At 40.9% G+C, this 21,067-nt stretch overlaps 2 long non-coding RNA genes across 5 annotated transcripts in view; one reads left to right on the top strand and one right to left on the bottom strand.

Moving 5' to 3' along the window:
- Window positions 1–6,744, top strand: part of LOC127362278 (uncharacterized) — a 38,084-nt gene extending 31,340 nt beyond the window's left edge. Inside the window, exon 6 of the long non-coding RNA XR_007884418.1 lies at window positions 6,185–6,744. This is a non-coding gene — a long non-coding RNA (uncharacterized LOC127362278). The remainder of the gene's footprint in view (window positions 1–6,184) is intronic.
- LOC127362277 (uncharacterized) overlaps window positions 1–21,067 on the bottom strand; it is a 107,027-nt gene that overhangs the window by 56,194 nt on the left and 29,766 nt on the right. For all 4 annotated transcript variants that reach the window (XR_007884416.1, XR_007884417.1, XR_007884415.1 and 1 more), the window contains exon 2: window positions 10,624–10,675. This is a non-coding gene — a long non-coding RNA (uncharacterized LOC127362277). The remainder of the gene's footprint in view (window positions 1–10,623; window positions 10,676–21,067) is intronic.

Below are 21,067 nucleotides of genomic sequence, written 5' to 3'. Positions count from 1 at the left end.
ACAGCCAGAGATACTGCTTTACGGCAAGCCTTGAGTCTCTTTGTGCTTCCCTCTCGCAATTCGACAACACAGACATAACGATAGGCAGATAAAAGTACCAGCAACCCAAAAAAGTTGCTGTGTTAAAAAAAAAAGGGGGAAAAAAAAAAATAAAATTTTTTTTTGGTCCTCGGATGCCATGCCAGCTCTGGTCGTAATCAGTCCTTCACTGGCCAATCAGCGTTCATTAGCAGAATGCTAGCGTGTTATGGGCAACAACAATCGTCCTGTAAGAAATCGAAAGGACATAAGCCTCGTTCATTCAACTTTCGACCTATAACCCATGTTGAACTTGCAAAACTACAATCAAATCTGAGATTTCTCAAAGACAATCAGGTGAAAGAGACAAATTTAGCCGTCTTGCTCCATCTGCTCCCATTCATTCTGCACTCATGGGCGATCGCCCCCAGTGGAACTCTGGTGGAACTGCAACCAAAATTCGGTACAATGGGACTTAATAGGGAGTGGCCAGGCTCTCCGTAGACGGGCTCTGGTACCATTGTTGATTAGCTAGCTAGGTAGTGTTTTGCTCACATTAGCTATAACATAGTGGTCCAGTGTGTAGGATGTAGTGGCATCTAGCAGTGTAGTTGCAGATTGCCACTCCCTTGCTTCAGCCTCCCCTCCTCAAGTGCAAAGGAGAAACGACGGTGGCCATGAAACGTGTGAAAAACGCAAATGCCCCTATCTAGTGCCAGTGTGTGGTTTGTCCCTTCTGGGCTACTGTAGAAAGTTGACCGAGGCTTGCTTCCCTGCCATTGGAGCACAGAGCAGAAAGGACTTAGGAAGGTATCCTACTGAGGAAACAGCCTGTCAATGTGTTCAACATCTGGGACCAAACTACAGCAATATGACAGTTGTCATCAGATTCTGATGCAAATATAGCTCTCTCTGATTATAAACCAATGCAGATTGGGTACTTATCACCTTAAAAAGCATCAAACAAATCAGCATCAAAAAAGACCAAATATTGTTTTCAGCACCAGTTGAACTGGAGGATCAGTGTCGTTTGTTGGGTTGGTGGATGATCTATCAAACACTTTGGAACAATTGCCTTCAATTTTGATATCAATATTTATTGTCATTTATTCGTCCAAATAATTTTCATCTCCACCACTAAGCCAAAACTTATTTTCGACCAACACTTTGGATTCTAATGTGCTTGCTCACCCCCTGACCTTTACTGGTGAGCCACCAAACATTTTAAAAAGTACAGTTCTAAATGTGCTGGGCAGACTGCCATAAAATATACTGAGCTATAACGTTCAAGTGAATAAAATCCGGATTTTTATGACCCCATGACCTTTCATTTTACATTTTACAACTTGTAAGGCTGTAAAAACAGCAAAATTGGTGTCCAGTGTTGGTTTTGTAGTCCAATGCATTTGTAATGAACATTTTTGCCTTAGGGCTTGCTTGGAGCCTAATACTAAAAAAAAAAAAACATACTTTAAATACAGCGAACATAGGTCATTTCTGAGGCATGCTGAGACAGAAAAATGGCATTTACTTAATTCATACTGGAGGTAACCAGCAAAAAAAGTGAAGGCTATATGAGGAGAGAGGTGAACAGATGGGAGAGGAAACTAAGGAAGAGGCAGCACTGGGTCAAGACCCAGACCTAATTGAATAGATAAGATGAAAGGCAGATAGAGCTCACTAAGTGATTTAAGGCCTATAGGGCAGACACAGCAGAAAGGATGAGGACTATTAATGATTAAAAACATCTTCATGACTACAATCACAAGATGCTTCTCTTCTACCAATGTTGGATCAAGACACTAGCCTGCCAATACTGTCCTTTCATAAAAGGGTTAGGGCATTCACTTATACCTCTAAAACAGCTATTTTTCTACATTTTAAATGGGCACCCTTCACAAATTCCAAACCTTTTACACGAACCATTTTACTTTTTTCGGAAATATTTACTGCCATTATTGACCATTCCCTAAACCCCTCACCCTAATGCCGACTGTCCAATGAAAGCTTAGTAACCAAGGGTTGGATTTGTCCACATGCTGACGCAGTGTGCATGGGGCTCTATGTAGTAAGAGCAATACTCTGCACAAAGAGGGTGGTGTTGTATGTGAGCTGCAATTGTTAGCAAGCCCAGCTAACTAGTTTAAGAATGACTAAGCAATTTCAAAGGCAAAGGAGCACATTAGTTTCTAAGGTTACGGGTTACATTAAAAAAGCCTTAGTCACAACTAGCACAAGCTGGATGTGTCAGCGTTTCGGCTAACGTTAGCAACTCTGTCCCGCTTTTTTCGTTGAGAAAGGAAAAAAAGAATGACAAGGTACAATTGGAAAACACCAACATGTACATGTGCAAGTTAAACAAACAGGGATATAAACAGGGATTTTTACCACAATATCGTGTTTTGGTGTGTTTAAGATCCTTTTAGAGGATTCACATTTCAAAAACAGGTCAGCTGGAAAAAATTAAATTGCTAAATTTACAGTAAATCAACCAGTTGAGTTGCTAAGCTATATCATGTAGGCATTAGTCGGTAACAAGGACAAAAGGGCTAAGTGAAAGACTGACCTATGACACACAGAGCAGTGGAAATAAGTCAGATCCATTTTTCAATTTGTATTCCAACCACATTCTGACTGTGATAGATGGCTTTATAGTTTTAGGAATAAACACAAGCTACCAACCACTGAAGTCTAGGTCTGTTTTGGTTACAGTGCTCATTTAAAGTACTAATGTTCTATACTACAGTGGTCCCTTGCCTGTCAATACATAAGGTGTCTCATTCTCTACTAAATGTAAAAGAATGCCATTCATCTGGCTTTTAATGGAGAGTTTTAATGCTTCACAGTTTTTTCCTCACTAACAAGAACAAACCATTTTGGCATAGAAATCAATCTCAGATTTTAAGATACTGGCACAAACTACTGAGAACACATGGTGTCTCTGTGCCTTTTCAAACAACTGGAACAATATTAAAACATACTGTATACAAGCAATACCAGCACTTTAGAAAGAGACACAAATCAAATCATTGGAGCTTTTATTCCCTGTTGGCGTATCAAAATAGTACGGCTGTGAGCTATTACTAATAATATAGATGGGATAATACATCTGGGAATGTGAGTTACTGACAATCAAAGAAAGAACATTTAAAACAAGAGTGTGAGGTAACGCCTCTCTGTCTGACTGTCTGTCTGACTCTGTCTGGTCCTCTGTCTGTCTTTTTCTTCTGCTGCTTGCCCCACCCCATTCACACACAGTCTCTTTATTTTTTAAATAGAAACCCAAGAAAACAATCTACTATGCATGTATACATGTTTATAGAGGTGCCTGCACTTATATACATATAAAATAAAATAAAAGTCTAACATGGTCGTGCACACACACACATACACACACACACACACACACACACACTTTAAAATACACAGAAACCCTGGCTCTGGGCAGCCGTTCTTCTGTAATTAACTTATTTGACACTCAGTGGCATTTGCTTGAATGCATTCACACCCGCCCACACAAACACACAAGCAACAAACCCATATGCATCAAACCAAAGGTGCACACACACATTCACACTCTAACACACAGACACACACATCAACTCTGCATCCACCCTCAGCAGGCAGCTCCAGTGTCTGAGACGTGAGGAAGATGGTGAAGGTCAGACAGACAGAGACAGGCCATTAAAATTAAACAGTTGGACCTAATTATTATTGGGTGATTATCATTTTATTGCTGAAGACTGGCACTCGTTCAGTTTAAATTGTACTGGCAATCATACTGTGTTTATATGCAAGCTCTGATGTTCAAGTTTAACCATTTATGAATATTATTTATTTAGCAGTAGATGTTCAATGCATCTGCATTCTGTAACTACCTCTCTATAGTAGTTATCATTACTAGTGGAATCTGCCTTTGCACGAGGGATTCACAGGAAACAATGAAACGGACATGATTCATGATGAAATGCATGATTGCATTTCATGTGAACACAATATTTTATCATGACATGAGTATTAATGTGTTGAACAACATTGCTGACTATGGTCTTTAAACTTGAAAACACGATGAATCCTCTCAGCCCAGCAGTTGCTCTTTTTTCATTTCATTTCATTTCATTTTCATTTCTGGAGCGTTGCATGGTTGTCAACACCTTGAGGTTGCCAAGTAAACACGTCTTTTTCACATTTCTCTATGTATATATGGATTTAAAAAATGGGATCCACGAAAAGTAGTGAAATTTAGAACTCCACCCTGCTCCCAGTCTTTATGCTAAGTTAAGCTAATATCCCCTAACTCTCAGCAAGAAAGTGAACAAGGATGTTTCCCAAAATGACAATAATAACTTAATCATTATAGTTTTTATGGTTTTGTTTTATTGGTTGCCTTTGTAGTGTTTCTTTGCATTACAAGAAACTGTCAGAGGAGTGAATGATGAAGTAAAGGATGTTTTGCTGCCTAATCATCTTTACTAGTTAATGTTAGCTAGCTATAGAGCATTGCCAGTATATATAATGAACAGAGCTTCCAGGTCTGTCAAGTGAAGCAAACATGGAAGTGTCTTAAACCTGGATTCTATGTAATGGCCAGTAGGGAGAGCTCAAATGGCTGCAACAAAATACAGACACCATTCAATCTTATGGAGAAATTATCCTACTTCTCACTTGATTTATAAGCTCAGTAAACAGTTTCTTAATGTGTTTATGGTCTCAATCTCTAGTTCCAAGTCTTCTTCCATACAGCATGATGTTCATTTAGTAAATTCTGGTCCCATTTAGAGTAAAATAGACAATAAAGCAGGGTATGCTTTAGGGTGTGGCTTCATAGTGATTGACAGGTCACTCTCAGTGAGTCGGTCCAGCTCAACGCACCAAACTCAGATCAAACTTCTGTTACTGCGTTGACTATTTCTCACCTAAAATTGTTTCAGAAACATATTTTAGTGTACTGTTTATCTGGAATACAAGAACATGTGTGACCAGGCGTGCCGTCATTGTTTCCTGCTACAGACGAGTCAAAACTGCGCAGCCAATGAGAACAGCTCAACTTGCAGAACATAACATGCGCCGACAAACTGCCATTGGGACGACCACAATGCCACACTTAATAAATAAATAAAATAAATAAATAATTAAAATTATTGTGCCAAAAAAGGCCACAGACACCACAATTAAAATCTCTGGTACCACAAAATACAGAGAAGTTTACCTGCCAGTGATAGGATTAATCAGCATTGTTTTGTGTGGCCTAAAATGTCCTCTACTCCAGTATCACTTTAGTGTCTCTCAGCGTACTGTTTTGTTTTGCAGCCCAGACTCTGCTCTCCTCAATCCCATCTATAGCCCAGCAGGAAACTCTGATAAAACTACCTGCTCAACACCAAAATTAGAGAGTAGCCTGTGAACACAGTGCAGCATTTAGCACATAAAGAGCCAAATTTTCCTCTCAGGAGTCGACGGAGACCAAAAACAGAGCAAAAAAAGTGAATATTGGACTTACATTAGCCTGGTGAAGAGAAACACAAACTCAGTCTATCATTCAATTGTGCAAATTATTGTTTGCATGATCACAGGGTTCTACGTCAAATCGTGCCTAATAGTTTGGAAAGCAATCCGTGGTTTGGTGAATCCCTTTCATACTTTTACTGCACTGAAGCAATGCAATCAATGTTTCAGCTCTTGACAAATACCGTACGTCTGCTCTGCTCGCGCTCATCAGCACTGAATCCACTTTCCTCCACAGCTCTGCATGAAAAGTTTGCTTCTTAACTTCTCGAGTTATTAGATTTGACTAGCTCATTTTTCATCTTGACAGCTTCATTAAAGCACCCTGAAAAAGCTCAAAATATTTGTGTGTGCTGTGTGTGTGTGTGATCACGAATACAGTCTCCTCGCCCATTTCCCTCAAGTCTGCTCGTCCCTGACACTATTTCAAAAGCTGTTTTTTTTCACTTTCTTTCTTCCTTCCTATCTCTCTCTTTCAATATGTCCCTCTTTCACAGCCATTGTCCCTCTCTCTTCTCCATCATCCATCTCCCTGTGCTTCATTACCCTTCACTCTTCCCATCATATTCTCTACAGTTCTCCCCCGTCCTTCCCTCGCCCTCCATCTTATCATTCTTTCTTCTTCTCCTCCTTCATGATACTTTCTTTGTTTTTTCACCAGAGGAAAAGAAAAAAACACTTGTCTGCTGGCTGCCGGTTTGTCTCTAGCCTCTCTGAGCCTTTCCCTGGTTTGGCATTGGCTGGCTGGAGCATCTGCTGTATTGGTATTGGCTGGTTCCAGCAGGTGAGGCATAGCTGTGCCACTTAATCAATGCCCTGCAGTGGGGGAAGCATGTGCCAGACACACAGTGCAGCAGCAGCAGCAGCAGCAGCAGCAGCAGCAGCAGCCGTCAGCATTGGCAGCTCTCCATGAAGCTGAGCATGGGGATGGCATGACCTTCAGACAGCCGGGACTAACAGGAGAAAAGACACGCACACACATATACACACAAATACAGGCTGTGCGCGTTTTCCTTTGCAAATCACGTTCTTTCCCCCAAAATGTCTGCAGGCCACGCCCAGAGCTCCACCTTTCCTCTGCAGAGGCGAACGCTCAACTTCTCACAATAGGAGAACGGCTGCGAGTGTGGCGAGGAGGCATGGCGGGGCTTTCTGAAGGTCAAGACAAGGCTCAGATAGCACGCACAAACAGACTGCAGAGGCTGCCAGATGCATGAAACACAACTGCTATATATGGCCCAGTAAAAATCTAAAACATCATTGCATGACAATAAAAAAAAACTATTGCATTCAAAATGTAAATTGTGGTAAAAAAAAAAAGAGTATGTGTTGAATTAAGTTATCATTATAATACTATACTCTCATATGGTAAAACATTTTATAAGTTGTAAAGAGGAAACAGATTCGTACCTCTACAACAAACTTTTGTGGCGGTAGTGTCTCCACCACATCGTTTCATGGATTTCAAGGGGGATCTAACCGGATCCCACCCATTGGTGGCATTAAGGATAACTGTATAGAAATAGGTCATAGAGAGGCATCAGTATTAAATTGAGACAGTTTCATAACCAGTTAAAAACTCTGTGTAGTAAGTCCTGACATTACAAAAGATTGCAGGTAATACACACTGTATCTGTTTTAAACATCCCCTGCTTCCATCAGGCTGTGTCATAGCATTTTCCATCCCCTTTTTATTAACAATACAAACGAAACCTTTTAATGTCTATGGGTGCACTGCAAATAGGAAGTGCTAATAGCTAATTCTGCATGCTTTAATGGTTTCAGTTTGTAAAAATGTAAACAAATATAGGTTCAAAAAGATGTAGCCTACAGTTAATTCACTGAATCAGTGGCAACATTATACTTCCTGTTTACATCACCCATAGGCCCCAAATTATGGGAACTGTAGTTCCAAAACTTAGAGCATGATTATCCTCCAAATTGAAGTAAGACAAAGGAATAATAATAGGGCTTAAAATACATGAATATGAAGTGTTTTCATGTTGCTAGGGTGTAGACAGGTGGTGCAGTTGTCTAAATTTTGTATGAGTGGGGCCCACAGTGTCAGACAAGAAATATAGCACTGAGTCACGCTGATGTTGGCGTGTTGCTTCAGGTACCGGTGACAGTAACACAATGAAATACGATGCAGCCAGTTTGATTCATAGACCCATGTGTTTGGAGGCTTATGTCAGACACCAAAACACTGCAAGTAGTGCGTTTGGTGCTCTAGTAAGTATTTACAGCAGCAGTACAGGTCATCATGAGTCCACTCAGTTCAAGACCCAACCCTGACCACTAATCCCAGTATCAAGTCAGGCTGGGTCCACATAATATTCAGTCTCATCAGGACAGAAAGGGTCCTGTCTGTGTCAGTATGAATTGGAGATAGATTATTACTGCTTTTCTAGACGTCATTAATTGGTTGAGCATCATGCTGCTGCCTGTGTTGCTGTTCTCTCTCTGCATGTGGCTGTTCTTTTGAATAGGGTCTAATTATCCTTGAGTCCATTAGTTTTTATTTGTATATATATCTCTCAAATAAAATTTTGTATATTTAATTTCCTATGGCACAGAGAAAGAAGATACACTAGGCTTTGGATATACACTAATTATAAGAAGAATATGGTATATCACCAGCCAACTGTGGCTGAGGGTTTTACATTTATATTTATTCCTTTGACGCTTTTGTTCAAATGAGGTATCCCAAATACAGGTAATAATTTCAGGTAAAACCTACAATAGATGATTTTCTGGCCACCTGGAGGCAGCAGAAACTGGTTGTGTGTCTGGATAAACTACTTTGATAGTAGCTAGTAGTGGATGCTGAGATCACAGCTTTCATTTTGATCGTATACCTCTGCAGATTTTCAATGCGGCTGCCATCAAATCTACATCTATTCATCATCTAAATGTTTGCTGGGTTACAGCCAATTGGCAAGCAATCCCACATCCATTCATGCTCTTCCATTTGGGAACGGTAAAAATACCCTCTACTGTACACATTTCCACTCATTCTCCCTCTCTCCCTCCCCGCCCTTCTCCTCCTGTCTCAAACACTCCTCCCACGTCTTGTCCTCCTCCCTAACCCCTGACCTCCCCTTGCTCCCCCGCCATCCTCTCCTCTCCCCTCTCATGAGCCTCGTGCAGAGCCGGCAGGCCCCCCACGTCGTGGGCCTATTAACAGGCCTTGGTTCGCTGTAATGATGCCTCTCCTTATGTCTGTGCAGCTGCTGCAGTGCTGAATAGGGAGGATAAATGTGGGATCCTCAACATCCGCATCATTGTTTCACTGCCACTTTCTGCTGTCATGTGTGGTAGACAGAGGAGGGATGCATTTATCTGCGCACATCTAATCCATTTCAAAATGTTTTTGCTTATATATCAAGTTGGTATTTGTCTTTTTTATTGCATTGTTATTGTTTGTAGTTCTTTGGTGGAGATTTGAAGAATAGCTTGCAGTAAAATTGTTATTTTGTCCAATTTGATTTATTTTAAAAACACCTTTCCACCATAGCAAGAACACATATTTTCTCAAGGATACTTAAAGCTGCAGTAGGTAATTTTTATAAAAATATTTTTTGTCATATTTGCTGAAACTTTCACTATATCCTGACAGTAGTACATGAGACAGATAATCTGTGAAACAATCAGGCTCCTCTGGCTCCTCCTATTGGGAGGGGCCTGAACAAAAACAACCAATCAGAGCCAAGCAAGATAGTTGATCGTTCATTCTCATCCCCAGGACACCAACCCAAACTGTTCATATTTGACAACCTGGGAATGAGATATAGTGATATAGTGAACGTTACAGCAAATATGACAAGAAGTTATTTTTATAGTTCACTTATACTTTCTGCAGCTTTAAAGGACTAGTGTTATAAGCTTTAGTGGTATCTAGTGGAGAGATTGCAAACTGTATCCAACTAAAACCCCTTGAATCAACTAAGTGCGTGGTTGCGAAACTTGCAAAAAACGGAAAAGGCCCTATCCACAGCCAGTGTTTGGTTTGTCCATTCTTGGCTACTGTAGAAACATGCCAGTTCAACATGGTGGACTCACTCCCTCTGTAGATACAAACAGCTCATTCTAAGGTAACAAAATTCACAACAAATCAATTCTTACAATTCTGACAATAGATCCTCCTAAATGTTACACACTGGACCTTTAAGACTTACATATGGACTTTTCTCTTCACACCAAAAATAAAAAAGCAAGGCATAAAATAATCGAAAATCACAGAATTGGACTTCCGACAGCCATAAAAGATAAGCAACTGGCTATTGATTAAATGAGTGTGATGGATTTTATGTACTTATACTAGCCCGAATAATCCCATAATTCTTTTAACTCAAGAATATAGTGAATTGGATTCGACGATAAAACAGGAGAAACTATGATTGTTATACAGACTGTATTACAGAAATTATGTACAAAGAAAGAAAGGAAATATTCTAGTGTTGGCTCTCTTCCCACTCAAATCAGTCTTTTACAACAACAACAAACACACCGCATGTGTTTCTGCACATTTGTATCTGTGTGTACATTATGTGTCCATGTTCCAGGGGCAGCAGACAGCTGCTGCAGAGTCCGTCAGTCAGCTGCTGTATTTATAGGGTGATGACCACAGAACGCTAACAGCTGCATCACACAGGGACAGAGACAGAAAGTGAGAGGACAGAGGAACCTGACGTGTTTGACACTCATCTCTCTCAGTTCTGCCAGTGCTCAGAATGACCAGAGGACCTTTGAAATCCTGTGCAAACTGTGCATCTGCACAGGATTTCAAACAGTGTCCTGTTGGCACATCAAAGGCAGAGACAGCAGGGGAGGCTTATGGGACATGTCCACTGCAGCACTGAGGAGGATAAAGTGTCAGTTGCAAATAAAGCATTTTAATAAGGGAAATTTTCTCTGGAGTCTTGGAATGACATACGGTACTGAGCCTGAATGTGCTTTTACTGTAAAATGCTTTCCTTCCACATCAGTCTGGGCATGGGACACTGTAACACATCAAGCAGACCACTACCAGTCCGTCCTCCCAAAACCTCAAACTCTACTTAACTATGTGCAGTACTTATATGGCTTGTCAGTACTTACAGATTACTGCCAGGTGTCATCTGCACGTCCCAGTCTGCTCTCCTGGCAACTCCTGAGGAGAGGAAGAGACAAGACAGGTTAATATCTACATAATCACAGACATTATAACTGAGCCAGCTGGGAGGAATATTCTAATGATTGTACTTGAATGCATGTTTAAATATAAACGTGACCTGAACACAGTTTCTGTGTGATTAATGAGTAAAAAAAACAACAAAAGGTGCTACTTTTCATACCAACTGTCTCTTTCATTTTCTTCTTTTTGCTGATGTACTCGTTTTAATTGACAGACGTTGTTGGTCTTATGTTACAACCACCAAAGCACCTGAATTGAATGCATTAGTGGTGTTTTAAGTGTTGCCATTCTTTTGATTCTGTGATTGGATCACAATATGGACCCTAGGTAGGCAGAGATGTGGGCAAAGAATGCTACATCCCAAGTAAAAAGAGTCGATGTGGGATATTCTCAAGGGATCCCTACAATGTGTAAAAGAACCTTAATGAGTTGCCCGGGCTGGATTACCAACCAGCCAAACAGGCAACTGCTACAGGTCCCTGAAGTCCAGGGATCTTAAAAATCTCCATTGTGTGTCAACAATTCATGATAAAGGCCTTAAGGTGACTCCTGCTTCGACACGTTATCTTGACAGGGTCTAAGTGTGTCCAAATCTAGTTGTAAGACCTTCATAATTCCAGTTTTGTATTTGTATAGCAATTTGAAACTGAATTAATGTATTAAATCATAATACTACAAATCTGTGGCTGGATCATAGTCAAGCATAAAGATGTACAGTTGGCACCAATAGTGGGAGGAATGAGACAATTCTTACTGGCGCAGTAGTTCATTGTTTGTAGCAGTGCAAGATTAGACTAGCCCTGGGAGACCTTTTCCACTAGTTGGCTGGAAGAATTTGGCCAATAGTACAGACTGCATTTAAACCTGACTGAGATCTGATCACAATGTGAGCAAGACAAATGTGCCAGATGTGGTCTGGTCAATTTGATTGCGTTACGATCGCATTGTGCACTGAATTTGCACCTGACCTGCTGTTTCCTTATATATATCAAAATGCAGAATGATCATTTATATGAAGTGAAAATCGGGTAAAATATGAATATGAGACAGGTCTGTGGCTACAAAGAAGTAGGGACACAGTGGCCAGATCTGCTGGATCGGGTATCAGCCAGATGTGACCGATCAATTAAATACAGTTTCTTCTTCAAAGTCATTATGAAATTCAGTGTTTACACTATCAGTTACATCCATCAAGTCATGGAAATAACTTTAAGTTTTAAGTGCCACACAGCCAATGAGTTCCACACAGTATAGGAAGATAGCCTGAGTTGTGGTAAAAAGTTCATCTTTACAAATGAAGCTTTCATAGTGAAGGCAAAGCCGGAGAAAGACATTCAACATATGCTGGAAATAAGAAGAAATTTTGTTTTGTGATATTGCGTTGATTCTCAAAAACAGTGTATTGACTTTTGTGTTCAAACCCCCAACCTCTAGATAGCAGTGTTGTAAATGCAAACTGAGGCTATGATGTTGGATGGGACTGGATGAGACACAACATATCACGATTTACGATTTATCGCAATATATTGAATTGTATGTAATTGTAAGGCCTAGGTACAGATAGAGCTAAGTGGACTCAAATACCCATATTAGCTATAAGTATGTTCTATGAAGGTAAATTAGTACTGTTATGCTGTTCCCTTCAGCAGGGCTCTGAACCCCCAACTGCCCCTTCACACCTGCTACAGGCTGTGGTTCTACTGGGCAGAACCCGGAGTGAATATGTGCGGTTATAGGAGTGTTGAGCAGGATGAATCTGGAAAAGAGCAGGGCGTTTAATCAGATTTCACTGCATAAATAAAGGTTGTAAAAAAACAAATATTGTTCTGACTCGTGCTCAGTCACAGGCCCGCTGACCCTGAGTGGATATTTCATTTGAGACAGAGTTACTTTGTGTGCAGCGGTTGATAACCACGGTCATAGCAGTGATGCTAATTGATTTATAATCACAGTGGAGGAGACAGCCTTTCAGATGAGTGCTGTGCTGTTTACAATGTGTACAAGAACCTTAATGAGGCCGATTACAACCACGTTGCTGCTGCCGACAACGACTTCAGCACAAAGACGAAAGACGGTGACGAGGAAATGACTGCTCGGGGTTTCAGTCGCAGCCCACGTATCCCGTTAAAATATGATACATCCCATCGCACGTGCTCAGTCTACTCTGATTAATTGCCATACGGTCAGAAGTTGGCTTTGAAGCGGTGTAAGGTCGGCAGAGACAAAGAGGCACAGAGAGAGAGGTTCATCCTGAGTTTGAGCTCAGCTGTGATGTAACTGTGGACGATGGCTGTGCCGCAGTCAATTTAGGAGGCGATATCCTCAAATGGCCTCAGCCCCCCTCCTCCCTCCTTTCTCCCCTCCCTCCCTCCCTCTCTCTACCTCTTTTTTCTCCTCTCCTCATGCTGGTGCCATTTATCTCTTCCACACCCTATCTTTCTGTCTTGCTACAAAAATCTCAAACTGCCCTGTTCTACCCTCATGCAGACTCTAATATTATCTCCTCTCCTCTTCTTCCCCCTCTCTTCCCCCTCTCTTCCCCCTCTCTTGCTGTCAGCTCGTCCATGCATCACTGCCCCTGCTCTCCTCCTGCCCAGCATCCCTCCTCTCGGGCTGCAACACTAACCTACACACATGCACACTTTCAGAGAATATTGTCTCCCTCTAAATTCACTTCAATAGGACTCTGGCAGCGTGAGACGCGTTAGCATGTTGCGAACTGTCCGCCCCCGCCGTAAAGCTGCTCGTTGGATAACCTCACTGCTTTTAATAACAGTATATCCCCCAGACGTATTTAGCTCTACTATATGTTTATGGCCCCTCCACACATCTCAACCTCTCCCTGCACCACTCTCTCCCTCCCTCCCTCATTTTGTTTCTCGCTTCCATTCTACCTCCGCCGCCTCCCTTCGCCCGCCTGTCGATTCAGGTTTTTCCTGCTTACTGCTGTGGCTGGAGACACTATCGCTGATGCAGAGGAGACAATGTTGCATTTTAAAATGGATTACTTCGAACGTCAAATCATTTAAAACCCTATAAGAGCATTTTGGATGTTGTGTAACAATTCCATGTGTGTCTCCATACATTCATGTGTGTGTGTGTGTGTGTGTGTGTGTGTGTGTGTGTGTGTGTGTGTGTGTGTGTGTGTGTGCCCATCCCTCTCTCCTCTCCTCTCCTCTCCTCTCTCTCTGACTGATGGAGGGTGGGGTAATCTGCACCGGTTGCCATGACACCAGACAGCCCTTGCTTGGCGAAGGCACGTAGCTTCCTCTCTGCTCTATTTCCCCGGAGCCCTCCACTCAGGAGTGTGCGTGCATCTGTGTCTGTGTGTGTCTGTGGATCTGGGAGAGCCATATATGATGCACATGATGCACAAAGCTGAGTGGAAAAATAAAAAATGGAGCAAGGATATTTACTGTCTCTGTATGTTGAAGCAAGGGGGGAATAAAGCAAACAACACCTATCTTGAGGCAAAGAAAGGTTTACAATGCAAATATTTTCGATACATGTCTGAAAGCAGTGTTCAGATTGGAAATTACAACAGTTAGAATAGTAAAATGTTTAAATCCTCTTCAGAGGAAGACATTCTGGTGAATTATATGAACTTCAGCCATTCGTCAGTACGCTCGGACACCTTGAAACCCACTCAAGGACCCCTGGACTTCCCGCAGCAGACGTTCACCACACATGCCTACCACAAATCTTATTTTACGAAGCGGCTTGTTTCCCCTATTAACCGTTTTTCATTTTTATTCTACCTCACTGTTGAGACGGCTTTTTTCTGAAACCCGAACTGTCGGGTGGCTGGGATAGTCGGTCTTTTCAGACAACACGCAGAGTCCTGAATCACCTCATGCGGAGTCAAAATGAATGACTAGAGGCATTTGTTAAAGATTTTTCTTCAGGTTTTTCTTAATTGTTCCACTCTGCAAGCATTGGCTTTAGGAAATGCATCCCAGCAGTTGAAATATTCTAATCTGTGTGTGGCTAGAATTTATTTTTATGCTTTTCCAGACAATATGAAGCCTACTGAATCACCTCATACAATACCAATGATAGTCAAAATTAAGGACTAGGACATTTGTTTAAGACTTTTATCCTGTTTTTTCTTAATTATTACACTCTGCAGGCACTGGCTTTAGGGAATAAATTACTGCAGCTGAAACAATCACATCTCTGGGTGGCTAAAACTTCTTCTAATGCTCCACAAGTTAGGCATATGCACGTATCTGTCATTATTTCGCAGTTTAATTTAATACATGAGATTTAATTCCTCCAGCAAATAGCTGTTCCCAGACCTGATGCAATTACTTTTCTTAGTCTCAAAAGACAATCACTGTGTTTTGAACCACTCTCCTCGCAGCTCTTGGAATCCTAATAAAAGTGTCCATGCCAGCTCCTATCCATCTATCTATCTCCAGACTCCAGCCTAGATGAATAATTTAGCAGGCTATATTTCCAGCCATCTGCTTCCCTCTCTCTCTCACTCACTCACTCTCTCGCTTGCTTTCACTCCATCGTTCTTCTCTCCCCCTCTCAGTGATGTCTCTCACTTCAGATTCTGCCTCTCTTTCTTATGTGTGTGGTCAGTCATCGGGGTTCAATTCAAAACCCCAATTAGAAAATGTGCATTTTTTTCTAAATCATAGCTTTCGCCTCTCGCCGCCATTGTTATGACTGCTACAGAGTTGCCCATTATACAATTCAATTATACATTCACAGCAATAAACGTCTGGTCATTCGGGGTCAAACAAACATGCATTTTCATAATGTTTGTAATCTGAGGAATATGTCAGAACAGTGCATTTTTTTAATCACAAAAATGACTCCACATTTACTGATGCTCTTTGCTGGACAGCAGCATCACGCAGCACTGACTCTCTAATGATCCCTAAAGCCATTCTGCAGTTAATAGGAGCCAGAGGAAACCTCGAGCACACATATACATCCTGGATCAAATCATTAACCATGATCAAATCTGCAACACTGCCTGTCAGAGCCCAGCAGAGGTCAGCCAAGTTCCTCTTTCCTGTCAGCATAATGAGCAGGCAGCCACATGTTCTTCCACCAGCATCGCTTTCATTATCTGTGTGCAACAATCACGCCACCTGAGTAATTGTCAATCCTCCCGCGCTCGCAGCTATACAGCACGAGGATCACAATCTAAGGCAAAATGAATACATAATTACATATATAGCAACTGGCTGATTACACGGCGTCTGGGATTTATGTAAGCAAATAAAAGCAGCCAGGGCAGAACGCAGGGATGGCCTCAATTCGCTGAGGAGGAGGCAGGAAGGAAGAGCCGCCAGCACACAGACATACAGACAGACAGGGAAGAGCTCCAGTGAAGGTTAATGTTAATGGAGGGAGGATCACGAGAGGAATTAAGTCAGGCTGATGATGCAGATGATGATGAGGAAGAGGATGGAAAACTTTAAAGTCCAACAACACTGACTCAGTAAATTGGATTTGTGTTGAATGACCAGACAATCTAAACTAAAAAAAGTGTGTGCAGACAGTGGAATCTGTGTTGATGAGTTTTGGTCAAAAGTGAGTTGATAACCTCTCGTTTAGTAATCAGTACAGTACACAGTCTAGTTTATTATTCATGTGACCTATAGAGGTCAGAGATCACCATAGTTATAGTAAAAAACATTACGATGACCATAGGACTCACCAGTGGATACAAAAATTTAAGAGAAATACTGTAAATGACCAAAAAATGCAAAATATTTAATGTTACAACCATCTTTTTAGATTTTTTTTTGCATTTTGAAAGTATTTTATCTGAACCCACACTCTAAAAAGTAATTCAGAGTAATTCAAATAGTAAATAAAGTAATTCAGTGGACCTATTTTCACCACTTAACTAAATGTATGGCTTCAAGATAAATGTTCTAATTTATTTATTTAGATAAATCTTTTAAGTTGTAAACATTATTTTGATGAGTTGTGTTTGACATGAATAACGTGGAAAAACTAGTTGGATCAAGTTAATTTTATGAGTAGCCTAAAAACTTAAGTAAGTGATAATTAAAAAACCTTTGACAGTAGAGGAAAAGCTAATTTCCCTCACTCAATGTAGTACACTAGTTGAACATAATTTCATTAGAAGCTACCATAATTTAAAAAGAGTGATGCAAACTGTTGCATTGATTTTTGTTGTCAAGCCAAAACATTTGTTTTTAGAGTGCATTGTTGGATATTAATGTTGATTATCCATTGTTCGATAAAAAGCAGCAAGTTTTTGTATTTCTGTATTCTTTTTTAACCTTATTTTTCAAAACACAGTATAACACACACTTAAAGTCACTGTGTGCTCAAATATTACCCATTTTGGGTCAATATAGCACAATATGTACCCATTGGTACTACTCAGGGTTGTTTTGACCCAGTGTTATCCTCTTAAATAGACATTTTAAAGTTGTTACTGATTGTTAATAATAGGTGTATCCTTTGCAGTTTTCAATTTCATATTCACATTGTTTTGTACAACTTAAATAAATAAATAAATTTGGGTCATTTTAAAACTTCAGTTTATTGTGTCTGATCAACATAATCAGTTTGGGCAGAAAACCCAACAGTAATATGTATATAAAAAATAACACTGGGTCAAAACAAGTCACTGGTACCTAGTTGTGACGTGGTACATACAAAGAAAAACAGCGATTTTGAGCCAAATTCTAAGTCAGTCTGTTGTTGAGCTTAATAAAAAAATAATAATAATACAAAAATTAAGTTGTAATTTGAGAACACATATAATCCAGTAGACTACAAAAATATATTTTCTAAATAGTTCCTCAATAAACCCTCTCGGGCTTAAAGTGCCCAGTTTAGAAATCCAGAACGCCTCCCTCTTAATAGGCAACTACTCTAAATCTCTCCCTCTCTTATATATATTCAAAAGAAGAGACAGGATGATTGCAACTGGAGTTTCTTTTTAACATCAAAAATGTTCTGTTTTCCTTTGTTTGGGTTTTGTGAGGTGAATAAAGGATGGAGTGCTGGAGAAGAGTTGTGCGATGGGTTTTAATTTTGATGGACTCACCTACTGTACATAACTACAGCTTGGAGGTACTTGAGTATTTCCATTTCATGCTACTTTATACTGCATTTCAGAGGTAAATATTGTACTAGTATTAATAAATGATACATTATAATGGGTTAAAACAGTACAGTAACATTAAAGTACTGCTTGCATGTATCAGTAATAATAATCTCACAATAATAGATGACAATGACAATGACATACTTTTACTTACAAAACATTTTGTACTTTTACTTCAGTAGGATTTTGAATGCAGGACGTTTGCTTGTAACAGAGTATTTCTGCAGTGTGCTGAATCCTGACTCAAATTTATGAAAAGATGTAAAACCGTCCATTCAAATGAAAATGCACGAATCTGCACTCGTGCTTTCTGAATGTGAGTGGATTTGGTTTGTATTCTAAAAATGGCCAGCCATGACCTAAAAGAGCCCCTCTACACACACACACAGACATAACACACACACACACATAAGTGCTCTCTCCTCAGATCTATCTATATTCATGCTATCTGTGCTTATCTGCCGGCTGGCTGCTGACCCTGCCAGTCGGGTTAGCTGGCAGCCTGACAGACTGGCTGACTGGCTATAAAACTGGCCGGCTGATTCGCCGGCCGGGGATGCGTCTGCCCTCGTGTAGCCCCCTGCAGCACTGGCAGCATCTATTACAAACACACAAACAGTCTCTGATTCCCCCAGACGTTTGCATCCAGCGCGACCTGCGATGACCGGCTGCATGTATTTATAATCTGCTCTATCCTGCGGCTATTAAACCCCCTGAACCTCGGTTAAAAATGCCACAGTCAGGGAAAACTGCAGGCAGCACATGTCTGTTCTGGCCATCTTGTCACCTCGGTAATCAAACCGACGAGCGGCCAGATGCACTTGTAACCCATTGCTTTCTGTTCCCTTAGACACCTCGCAGCGCAGAGACACTAAAGCCTCTGGCTCTTGGTATCCTGTTTCTAGGAACCGCAGTCCACTGTGGGCTGAGGTGGGGAGGGTGGGGGTGGGGGGAGGTGGAGTAGTGGAGTAGTGGAGTAAAGTGGGGCGGGAGGGTGGGCTCGATGTTCAGAGGTGGGCTGTGCATGTGCAAGGCTTTGCACACAATGGCGCCTGAGCAAGGTGTGTGCATTTGGCACACAGGAAATGTGAGTGCATTTAACATGCATGTAGAAGAAGGTTGCCTACTACATTCTGTCACACTTTTACCTGCTGGTTTCACTGCCGCTACAGGTTCTCAGTCCAGATCATGTTTAGGTTCTGATGTGTCAATCAAGTCAGTGAAGTGAACCAGACATAAAGAGAAAGACAGAAAAGAGACACAATCCAACGCTACACCGCGAAATGACTGCGAGGTAAACGACAACAGGAACAGGGACAGAGAGAAATAGAGGTGAGGGGGTAGCGAGGAAGTAAAGATAAAGGGGAGAAAGGAGAGAACAAGGTGAAAGAAAAAAGAGGCTGGGGTTGGGGGGAGGGGGTGAGGGCACAAGGACAGGAAAAGAAAAAGGGGGGTAAGAAAAAAAGAGGAGGAAGAAGAGGAGGAGAGAGGCGAGACGAAGAGAAGGAGCTAGGCAAGGCGGGGAAAACTAGAGAGAGCGGAGTGAAGGGGCTCTGGAGGGGGGACGGTAAGGGAGGTGGGGGTCTGCTGCTGCTGCTGATGCTGGAGCACAGCGCGGCCAGGCTGAACCGAGTGAACTGCAGTGGAGGTCAGGGAGTCCAACATTCCTCTGGAACACTGTGTTTACACTGCGTAGCAGAGAGGAGGAGGGAGGGAGGGGGGCGGGGGCCGAGGGGTGCCGCGGTGGGTAGGGAGGGTTGCGAGGGGGACGACGCACAGGGAAGGAAATCATCTCCCAGAGACACTCCTTTCAGTGAGGGTGTGTGTGTGTGAGGGAGCGAGAGTGTGTGTGTCGCTTATCCTGTATCTATAGTTCGTTTTTAAAGCGGCGGAGTAACTTGATTCCAAGGTGCCCCCCCACCTCACCCGACGCTACTTAAATCAACCTTAAACTTCATCCACCTACAATAACGGAGGGCCGTCATCCACATCACAGGATCAAAGCTAAAATCTTGTATCACTCAGGGAATTATTAAATCTAAATTCTATAAAGTTTTTATTGAGGGAATTTGAGGCCTGGAGCTTTTAAAATAAAAGGAAAAAGACCAGAAATGAGAGTAATTTTTTTTTATATAACCTGTATAGTATAACCAGAAGAACCTGACATTTAATAAGAATTTAATCAAGAATAATTAACAATACTTTCAAAAGCAGACTCACATTTTGATTTAATTAAGGACATTAAAAAATATTAAATACATGACAATTACAGTATTGTGTTTTAGTCACAGTGAGTCTGTCAGATTCCTGATTACATGCAGCTCTTTATTGTAAAAACTTTGCAACTTTAAAGTCAATAGTTTTTCTCTGATTGTTTAGAAAGAAGCTAAAAAACTTTTTCAGATTGCTGTAATTTGAATTCTTGTCAATTATAATTTAAATGAGTACAATAGATTTTATTTAATCTAAATTGTATTTACATTTAAAATAAAAAGTCCACAAGAAAGAAAAGCTATTTTTTACTTTTAAAAATCATTAATGTTTTGTGTAGAAACTATTTGCGATTAAATATTTATCATACAAAACAATGATTTAAAAAATAATTGTGAGTATTTTACTAGTTACAACAAAAGCAAAAAGCTATATTAATTTTCTGCTTTTACTTTACTGGAAACATTACTAAATGATCTGCAGCAGCTGAATCACAACAACAGATCAATTAAAACAACGGATGCATTTTTATAGATCCAAATATCCTTAATTCTGAGTTCAGCATACACCGACAAAAGATTTGTCCCATCACACAGCAGCAAAGCAAGCGGTCACAGCACTGTGAGCCCTGCAATCATCTCCCACTGTGCTCCTGCACACACTTTCATTCATCCCATGAAGACGTTTCCTTTCCCCATCTGCTGGTACAACAGAGAAACTACAGTACAGACAGTAATGCATGCAGACTGCTGACGGACAGACACTGAGGCGTTTAGAAAGCTCTAAAAATCATCAAGTCTTAAGTATTCGTATATAATATGTGATAATAAATGAAATGGGACATTTGATATCCGTCCTGAAATTGCTGATTAAAAAGGAAAATCAATGCTGTCAGAGCTTTTAATTTGTAACAATACAGAAAATAAAGTAGCTCTCAGAACCAGTGTCATCAGACAGTTCTGCCAGGTTAAAGCTGAGGATTTTCTCCCAGACACATCCACATGAGATTAAGAAACTATTAAACAGAGGCAGTTTTTCCATTTGTA

Source organism: Dicentrarchus labrax, unplaced genomic scaffold (assembly GCF_905237075.1).
Source record: "Dicentrarchus labrax unplaced genomic scaffold, dlabrax2021, whole genome shotgun sequence".
NCBI classification, from domain to species: domain Eukaryota; kingdom Metazoa; phylum Chordata; class Actinopteri; family Moronidae; genus Dicentrarchus; species Dicentrarchus labrax.
This window is presented reverse-complemented; position numbering and strand designations above follow the sequence as displayed.